Here is a 10742-nt window from a genome sequence, read left to right on the forward strand (position 1 = left end):
ATAGTTTTCGGGGTCCCTGAGATGAATAGTGACACTCCGGAATTTTTATAAGTCTGAATTCAGCCCCCTTTGCGGTGGGGGTGAGCGGGAGTTAGTTTTAAAAATAATAGAAAATGCTCTCCAATCCATAGTTTTCGGAGTCCCTGAGATGAATAATGACACATCGGATTATTTTTAAAGTTCAAGTTCAACACCCTTTGGGTTGAGAGGCAAGTGAGATATAAAAATAATTGAAAATAGTGTCAAAACTAAAGTTTTAGGGATCACTGGGGTTAATACCGACACTCCGTTTTTTTTTAAGTCCAAGGTAGGGCCCGGATATTTTAAAAATGAATGTGCGCTTATGCAAATGCATATTTTGTACGTTAGTGCATATACAGTACAGGTATTTTTTTCTCGTATGTGTGATTGATTGTTTAAGATTTCTGAATGAAGTGAAAGACCTAATAAATTCTACATACTGTACATCCCTTGGCAACACGAGAAGCTTTCCCCTCATCAAGGAAAGGGCTTTCAGTGTCGCAATACAAGCAGGTAGATGAATAATGATCCATTTCACAACAGCTATTTCCTTCTTTCTGACATTCCATTCTCCTTACAGTACCCTACCAAGGTTTGCTTAAACAAGTGTGTTTATCTGTTACCTTGCTCTTCGTCTATTGCAGTGTTTGACAGATTAAACTGTAAAAATGCTTAAAGATAAGAGCTCTAGGTTTTCTTTAATTAAACAGCGGACATCAAGCAATAGTGATTATACAAGTGACGGTGATCTAATATACTGTCAATGTGCAACAAGAGTATAAAATATGACAAAATGTTTCAAATTTAATAGCATTCGAAAACAACTTCACATCTCAGATCAAAAGAGCAGAGTAGGAACACAAAACAGCTACTTTTAACCAACGCTGTAAAGTTAGTACATTCTCCGCAGATATTTGTAAAGCTTTTGTATGCAGCAACACATTCCACTGTATAAATATAATAATCCATATCTACGCTCGTTTCTTGAAAATTAATGAGCCAAACAAAGGATACCAGACGAATCTACCCTTAGGAAGAACTATTTACTTTCACTACACGCTTCTGTCGTTGCTTCGATACGATCTGGTATTGGAGGGAACTGTGTCTTGATATCGGTAGATGAAACAACCGATTTATATGGTCGATACATTGCATCTTCATACTGGGTAAATTATGTCCGGAAGAACCGGGCGAACCTCATTTACTTGCCTGCAAAGTGTTATAAAAAACCAACCACGCTACAGTTGCATGATTTCTTAACGATTCCCTGCGACTTCTGTGGCCTAGTGATTCGGAGAGTGATTGTTACAATGTGCGCCTTTTAGTCACAGATGCAGCTTCGTATATGTTGAAAACTGGTCAGTCTCTTCGAGTAATTTTTCCAAATCTCATCCTTGTCACATGTTTGTCCCATGGATTGCATCGTATTGCATCTCTTTCCATCTGTCAACAAAGGAATTTCAAGTGGGAAAAAATAAACTGTTCCTTAAAAGCACCGGCTCGTGTACAGTTGTATAAAACTCATCTGCGTCAGGTTTCTCTTCCGCCAGAGCCTGTTCTCACAAGATGGGGAACTTGATTATCCGCAGTATAGTTTTACCAGGAGAACTTTAACCAAGTGAAAGATGTAGTTAAAGATATTGATGATAGTCAGACTGCGTGTGTTCGTGAAGCAAAGTGGGCATTTGAATCTGAAACTGTATAAAAATATATCAGTTTCTTCCATGTGCATTATTCGTCAATTTCGAAGGCGATTAAGGGCTTAGAAACTCGTGGTGCACTCCTAGACGGATTCCATTAGTTAATTCAAAACACCGTCAGTTCTTTAAATGGTGTCCATGGTGACACTGAGAAAGAAAGTTAAAAAAGGAAACTCAGTGTGGTGTAGGACTCAAACCTAGGACAGAAGAAAATGCAATCCATAATCAACTACATAAGTGGAATAAGTCTTTGCCGGAAGAATGTTCCGAGCAGTCAACGCCAGTGTCCAAGTATTGTTCAGTTTCGTCCGTCGACGTAGAACGATTATTTTCAGCCTGTTCTGTCCGACAACAGAAGTCATTGACTCTTGAAAACACTGAAAAACTCTTGAAAACCTACTGCCATGCATAATTTTGCTAGGAATGAAACATGTTTGTCAATTTAACACTGAGTTAAAATTAAATAATAATATATTTGGTAAGAGTATTTTGTTTTATTTTAGTGCATATTTTGGGAGTTTTTAGTGCATACGAATCCGAGCCCTAGTCCAAGGTCAGCTCGTTTTGGCATAGAAATTGAAAAGGGTAAAAAAGTAAACTGACCAAAATGATCGAGATTATGGATGTATTTCCAGTATAGCTGTCAACTAAATTTGGTACAAATATTACTTACTACCTGTGAAATATACCGTTGGGGCAAGACACGCCTAGAACCCCCAGCGATGAGGGTGAAATATAAATATAACTATAAGCGACCGATATTACTCTCGAACCATGGTTTTCAGGACTACTGTAGCTATTTCTGACAAACTTGGTACACATATGAGTTACTATTAGGAGAGTAAGTGCGTGAGAATAAGACACCCTCAGCACTTTTAGGAGATGTGAGGTATAAAAATGGAAGTGATGGAATAGTGATACTCCGGATGTTTAATGTCCATGTTCAGCACCCTTTGGCACAGGGGGTGGTAAAGGGTGAAAAATAAAATGTCTAAATGACCGACATTATGGATGTTAATGTGCATATTCCAGCATAGGTCTCAACCAAAATTGATACAAGTATGACTTACTGTCTGGAAAAAATACCTTGGGGGTAAAAGACACCTCGCCTAGAGTAGGAGTGAAGTGTAAAAATAACCCGAAAACGACCGATATTTGTGTCTAATCGATAGTTTTCGGGGTCGCTGAGATGAACTGTGACACTCTGGATGCCGTTGAAGATAGTTTAGTCCCATTCGATAGTGGGGTGAGAAGGAGTAAGAAAAGAAAATGTCCAAAGTAACTGTGTTTAAGAACGTATGTGTGTATGTTCTAGCATACCTCTCAATCTTACCTGGTACACATATGACTTACTATCTGGAAGAAATTGCAATGGGGTAAGATAGTTCTAGAATCCCAAGGGGAGAGGGTGAATTATAAACAAATAAGAAAGAAGGGTGAAATATAAAAATAATAGACAACGACAAATATTAATGTACAGTCCATCGGCATTGAGATGAGATGGGGTGTAAAAGAAAATGTCCGAAATGACCGAAATTATGGATGTTTGTGTGTATCTTCCAGCATAGCCCTAATACAAAATTGGTACACATATCAATTACTATCTGAAGGAAGTACTGTTGGGGTAAAGCACGCCTAGCCCTCCTAGGGAAGGGGGTGAAATATAAAAATAAATGAAAATGGCATATTAACGTCGAACACATTGTTTACGAGGTTTCTGAGTTGAAGAGTATCACTCTGGATGGTTAAGTCGTATTTCAATCTCAATCAGTATGGAGGTTGAGAAGGGGTGTAGATGAATGTAAAAAATATTTATGTAAAAATAACCGGATTATGGTTATAGGTGAGTATGATCCAGAATAGCCCTCAACGAAACTTGGTACGCATATGACGTACCATCTAGAAAAAAAACATACTATGGAGAGGAAACACCCCAACCCTGCTGGGGGTGGAGAATGGGAAGGGAGGTGATACCATGTAAAAATAATGGAAAATAATCGATAATAATGTCGAATCCATTGTTTATGTGTCTCTGAGACGCATTGTGGCGCTCTGGATACCGTTTAAGTAGGGCCTATACGTTCGGGGGTCTAGAAGGGGCTTAAATGTAAACAGTCTAAAATGACCGATATTAGTGTTGAATCCAATGCCTTTGGGGTCCAAAAGATGATTGGTGACAGTCTCAATGACAGTTGGAATCGTGTACATCATAATTATCTATAGCGCGACAGATAAATACATATAGTTACCACTTATTATGTACAAAGTTTTACTCGGAAATTAAATAATCGAAAACATGAAATCAAACACATCTAACTAACTCTAAAACCACACTATAGATTGTAAAATATAAATCAACATCTACATAATTAATTCAATAAAAATTCACTTTCCGTATAAGTAACTGATAAAACAAATCTTAAAGGTAAACAGCCCAAAACAATCCGGGCAACGCAAGGTAATTCAGCTAGTAGATAAATAAATAAAGGCATACAAATACATAACATAAATAAAGATTAACGAAAATAGTCTTATAATAATAAAGAAATCAGGCACTGATAAGGGACAGGTAGTAATTCATAAGAAGTGAATATTACAGGAGAAGAATAAAATAGATTTTCCAACATTCTGAAGCAGATGTTAGTGAAAATAAATAATGTAAAATCAGGAAGTAATCCATTTATCAGTTTAACACAAAATGTACGATAATTATGATTCAGGCGATAAAATGCGTTGTGAAAAGTCACTGTCTAATGAGTTTGTCAGCTGGCGTGTATGTTTCAAGCTGATATTTCACGATGAAGCAAATGCTATTTTACATACAAAAATCCAGCATAGCCAACACACCTTTTTTTCTGTTCGTTGATGTTTAGTCTCCTTCCAAGTGGTTGTAAGGTCTGTATGTTGTTGATCGCGTGATAGGACTGTCGTCGTTTTGAGAATACTGTGTTCCCTTCACGGTTCTAAATTGTTGAATGATTGCCTTGTCTTGACTGAGGGAAGTTCGGCTCTTGGAATCCTTATCCAGCTCACGGTGCTAATATTAAAGCGTTGAGTAATTAAATATCTCCTGCATACTCAGTACTCCATGGCAGTACACACAATATTGAATACTCCACGGTAGTATACACATACACAGTATTCCACAAGCCACAAAAACCAACTCCAACGTCAGCCATAACTACCTGCTGCTCAACTCCACTGCACTGATTTTATTTTTATGGGGAGCTTTCTAATATCCCCGCTGATGAAATTCCAGAAATTCCGGTAACACATTTCATATTACCCCGTATCGAAGAGCAATATAATGTAAAATGAAAGCTAAAGGTTTCTACCTATTCAATACTATTTATTGAATGAAAACCTACAACCTGTTTTCCAGTCAGTGACCGGGTCAGGGATGGAATGAATGAAGCCCCAATCTAGCGGCGAGGATTGGAATTATGCCGACTGTCGAAGCCTGTCGCACTTCTCTGGGGCAATAATTAATGACTGACAGATTAAATGAAATGATGTTGGAGAGAGGTGCTGGAATGAAAGATGACAGGGAAAACCGGAGTACCCGGAGAAAAACCTGACCCACCTCCAATTTGTCCAGCACTAATCTCACTTGGAGTGACCGGGATTTGTACCACGGAACCCAGTGCTGAGAGGCCGACATGCTGCCGCCTAAGCCACGGAGACTCAATACTATTTATTGTAACCTTAAAAAACTTACATATATTTGATGAAACTAGTTTCGATCTTGCTAGAGAGAATCATCAGTCAAAATCAATAAAAGTTAAGACAAGACATGAATTATAGATACAATTTATGAAGCAAAAATTCAGTGCAAGACAAGTACAGATTTTGATGTTAAATACTCATCGCAATCACATGTCTTGTGTAAGTTCTCACTTTTCTTCCAATTTGAAGAACGCACTTCACAGAAGACCAGGTGAAACACTTAAAATACTAGCACTTAAAGAATCTTCTAGAATTCAGTTCAGCTGAAACAAGCTTTTGCTGTACATTGTATTGTTTTACCATGGCGAAGTCACGATAATCCCCAAGCGTCATCATGATTGCATGAAATAGTCGAAAATGTTTAGCGGAAAGTACATTGTCCTGCTGAAGTACGGCATTCTCCATTGCTTAAGTAGCTACTAGCATTGCTATTGGATAACGTAAAATGCATTGTGTCGTCATCTCCAGGAATGATGAGAATTGCATTCTGTTTGCCAACCCCCAGAGAATAAAAGTACAAATAAATGGCATGTGTACAGTAAACAATCATCAATGAACTGTTACCGGCGGGGACTTGTGTGACATGGAATGCACTGCAGTCTCGACCGAGAGGCACTGCCTAGCCAGAACAATGGGATATTTTGTCATTAGACGCACGTAACCAATCCACGGTAATGGCTTCGTAAATTCAGCTTTTCACTACTAGCCCACGTAGAATGCGCTGCTGTTGTCCTAGACTAATCTCTCCCACACTCCCTTCAATATGCTTCAATCCATAATCGCAGCGCATTCTCTCCGCACAGCAAGAGAAAAGGTGATAGAAGTAATTTTGTATTTTTCTTGGTTCCTAAGTGGAGAGGGTGGCAGCCTTGTGCACCACTCTATCAATTCATCCATGAGAAGGAAACGAACGACAGTCATTCCGCATAGACGACTGCGATACAAATGGTGACCCCTTGTACTAATGTTGCATGGCATGCATATAGCTTTAATAATTTAACAATTGAATAAAATTCCTTCTAATTTTGTTTTGTATTCCCCACCTAAATATTCTACTCTGATTGCATCTTTCTCCATACAAACTCTCAACAGATGCGCCTCTTCCATTATTTCTCCACAAAATATACAATGGTTTTCATCATGTTCCTCCTTCTAACCCTTATTCTTACATAATCGCAAAAGCCACCATACCACTTACTTCTGTGTTTGGAAGCTTTTCTTTCTATATTTAAAATTGTTCGATAATTTCAAATAATTCCGATAATGACCTTTTAATATTACATTCTGCCAGAGACATCTGCTTCTCAATATCGTTCACTCTAATCCTTAGTCTTTTGCATAATTTCTCTTCCTAGAAGACAACAGCTAACCTCATTCTAAATAGATGTCCAACAATACAAATTACTCAAAAAAAAAAAGGCAAATGTAAATTTAGGAAAGACTGAACAAAACAAGACGCAAGGGATTGAGAAAAGAAAGACCCCCATAAATATAAGTACGAGGCGTGTTTTTAAGTAAGAGCCGTTTAAAAAACTACGCAACGAAAGACGATTTTCAAACATCACATTTATTTGCAGATACTACATATTTTGCTCTATTTTTCAACATAGTCGCCAAGTTTGTTTAAACACTTATCATACCTTCCAACTAAGTTTTGAACACCCTCTTCATAGAAACTTGCCGCCTTCTCCGATAACCAAGAGTTCTTGATATGCTCTGTTGCTTCGATTCGGGCGTAATATGCGATACCTATGTTTCGTCTCTCGTTACGGCATAACGAGTCAAAAACGTCCTCAAACCTTTTGTTTATTATTAGTAGTACTAGAGAACCCGTGTTGCTCCGCAGCATTCTTTATGAATAGGTCAGATAACTCGTCCTGATATGCCTGACGTAGTCATATTGTTTTGTCTGCCCTTTTCAACGGTTTTGCGAACATGTAATAACGAGCGCGTTATGGTATGCCGCAATTTGTAGTCAGAATTCATCCATTCGGACGTCATTATGTTGTCTGTTTGGTAAAACTCTATCCTTATATTACCTTCTTTTATCCTGCAGTTCTTGATGTAAAGCTTGGTATTGTGCCGTAGAAGGACATTACATTTCTCTAACTTTGTCCAAGTGAGCTATTCTATGTGACACAGAAGTAAAGAGGAAATGGTGTTGCCTAAGTTCAGGGGAAAGACAAACTTGCAAAAACAAGCGCCTTATCACAGTTGTCTTGTCAGCTCATAGGTTAGTCTCGAAGGAGAATATTTTTACCAGGCAGAGAACTTTTTAAGATATATGGATAATGTCTAAGGCGTATGCCATGATGGGCTGCGTTTGTACGTAGATATTTTCTCTTAGCATCTAATACGTCCAGCAGGTGTCCTGTTGCCTAGTAGGTACTGGGCACTGACTTTTTCCATGCGTGATCGGTTCGACGCGTAAAAGGCGCGATTTGCGTCCTGGGGGTATAGCCAACCATGCTGCATTCACCTGGCTCCACAGTTCATCTTTGGTGGTTTGCATTGGGTCACAGCACCGCACCCGTCGTTTCACCATACCCCCCGACATTTTCGATTCGCTAAAAGTCCGGTGATCGGGCGGGCCAGGGAAACAGTCTGACATCCTACGACAACAAGAAGGCACGTGTTCGTGCAGCAACACGTGGTCGCGCATTGTCCTGCTGAAATATGGCGTCTGGGGTGTTGTACAGAAAGGGTATGGGTACGGGTCGTAGGATGTCATTCACGTAGGTCAAACTGTCACAGTGTCCTGGACGAGCACCAGCTGTGATTTGTGGCTGTACCCAATAGCACTTGACATCATAAGGCGTTGAGTTGGCGCTGTATGTCTTGTGCGAATGCAGTCAATGTGATGCCTCTCCCCCTGTCTGCGGCGAACCAAAATGCGGCCAACATTTTCAAACAAACAGAATCTGGATTCGTCTGAAAAACATTATCTGCCGCCATCCCTGTCCCCTGTGACGTCGTTCCATACACAATCGCAGTCTAGCATGTTTACGCACATTAGTCAAAAGTAGGCGGAAAAGTTTATGAAGCACCGGTAACCCAGACCGTAATGAAAGGCGACGGACTGTCACTCCTGATAGTGAACGATGTGTTACACTGTTCTACTGTTGCGCCAGAGCCGAGGAGGACACAGATCTGTCCTGCAATGCCATTCGGATGAGGTGTCGATCTTCTCGGATCACCTCAGGAGCTAAATTTTATTTCAAGTTACCGAAATTTTGAGATATAGAGAATACGGTTTTTGAACGTATATAGCGCATAATTGAATCATATGTATCTACGGACTTATACTAAATACAGTATTTAAAAATATACTTACAAAATCGTATTTTACGGCATCGCTTTAATTATGACCCTTATTATAGACACGTTTTAGAAAATAGAATACAGTACATTCAGTATTGAAATAAGAAACATACCTCCGTTAACACATTCGGAAAAAAATCGTTGGTCTCTTCGGGGTGTTTACTATTAGCCTTCTGTTTATTTCTGTGAGAAACACTGTCATTGATATATGGCTGACTCTGTATATAGGTTAGAAACCTCACAGCCAAGATTCGTAAATGGAGCTTGTCATCCACGACTTCCGGGGTTGCTTTCGTGTGTGAGCGGTAATCAATTCACACCCGAGAAACAGCGAGGCTTCGCCGATTTTCCGGTCACTAGAAATTTTAGTTTTTCGGTTCCCGTCATATTATCTCCCAGCATCACTGTAACCCTGTTAACTGTTCCTCACAAACTATAAATTCTGTATTGCGCAGTCAATTTTGTACAAGATTCGAGTTACAGAGTATTTTTTTGCTTCAAGGGGGGAAACGTTTGCTTCGAGAAATCAAGAAATTCGTGTAACCGAATTTCGAATAATACAGAAACAAATACACGTGAAAAATAAGAAAATCAGCCGGGAAATTGAAGTCACTTCGAGATAGTGAAAATTCGGGTAATGGAGGTTTGAGATATCGAGGTTCGACTGTATCTACAACATACCCTCCGCTGTTGTCACTCCAGGCCGCCTCTATTACCCTAACTGGTTACTGCTGCCAAATTAATGCCTTCTCTCACAGTAGACCATTAAATGAGCAGTGTGTATGTCTACTCTCTTAGTGCCGATACGAGCTAGGGGATGAGGTTAGTGGAATTTGTATGGCATATTTCTATGGCTGGATGCACTTCGTGTCGCCAATCTCAATTGAGAAAGTAGAATAGTATAGAGTAATCCCATCCCCTAGTTCCGGATCATCTGAGACTAGGAAGAGAGCACTCTTTTATTGCAATTCATTAACATTTGAAACATGCATTCCCACTGTCGGCAGCCCTGAAGATTGTTTTCTGTGCTTTCCCATTTTCACACCAGGCAAATGCTGGGGCTGTACCTTAAATAAGGCCACGGCCACTTTCTTCCCATTCCTAGGCCTTTTTTATCCCATCGTTGCCATAAGACCTATCTGTGTCGGTGCGACGTTAAACAAATAGCAAAAAAAGCATGCATTACATTTTCCTCTTATAATTATTAGATTATTACTACATTAAATAAAATTTATTTCGTCCTAGACGTTTACAAGGCTATATTCTAGAACAATATCTATATTTTCTTAGGTTATTTAATACTTACTTTTGTGTCACAAGACACAAGTATCCTATCATTAACTACATGCCTTACTTGACGTCTGAATTATGAATAGAAGATAATGACACCACCATACAACAATTTATATATTACTACATTTTATATTAATTGTTAACCTACTAGTAATTATACCCTTCATTATTCCAGGATATGCAGGGTTCGTATCCTCCTTATCCTTCATTACTCTCGTTTGTATTTGTTTTGACGCTTTTATTTTCCTTTTTTTATATAATTTTTAAAATATAAAAAATTGCTATTCATTCTAGGTGTAATCGAGTCTTTATTTAATGTTTTAGCAATTGTATAAAATTCTCTCCCTCTTTCTATTTGTGTTTTATATCCATTTTTCAGATATTTTACTCTCAATCCTTCGGTTTTCCTACAAACTTAACACATGTGCTTCTCCATTTCTTCTCCACAGAATATACATTGATATCCGTTATTTTTCTCTCTCTCTCTCTCTCTGTCTCTCTCTGGCCCTTATTTTTATAAAATCCCATAAGCCACCACACAATTCCTCTCAATTCTCTGTTAGGAAGCCTTTCTCTCCTTATTGTTATATTTCGTATGATTTTAAAAAATTCCAGCAGTGTCCTTTTAGTTTCTCATTCTGCCATAATCGTCTGTTTCTCAATATCCTTCACTCTGACCAT

Source organism: Anabrus simplex, chromosome 1, assembly GCF_040414725.1.
Source record: "Anabrus simplex isolate iqAnaSimp1 chromosome 1, ASM4041472v1, whole genome shotgun sequence".
NCBI classification, from domain to species: domain Eukaryota; kingdom Metazoa; phylum Arthropoda; class Insecta; order Orthoptera; family Tettigoniidae; genus Anabrus; species Anabrus simplex.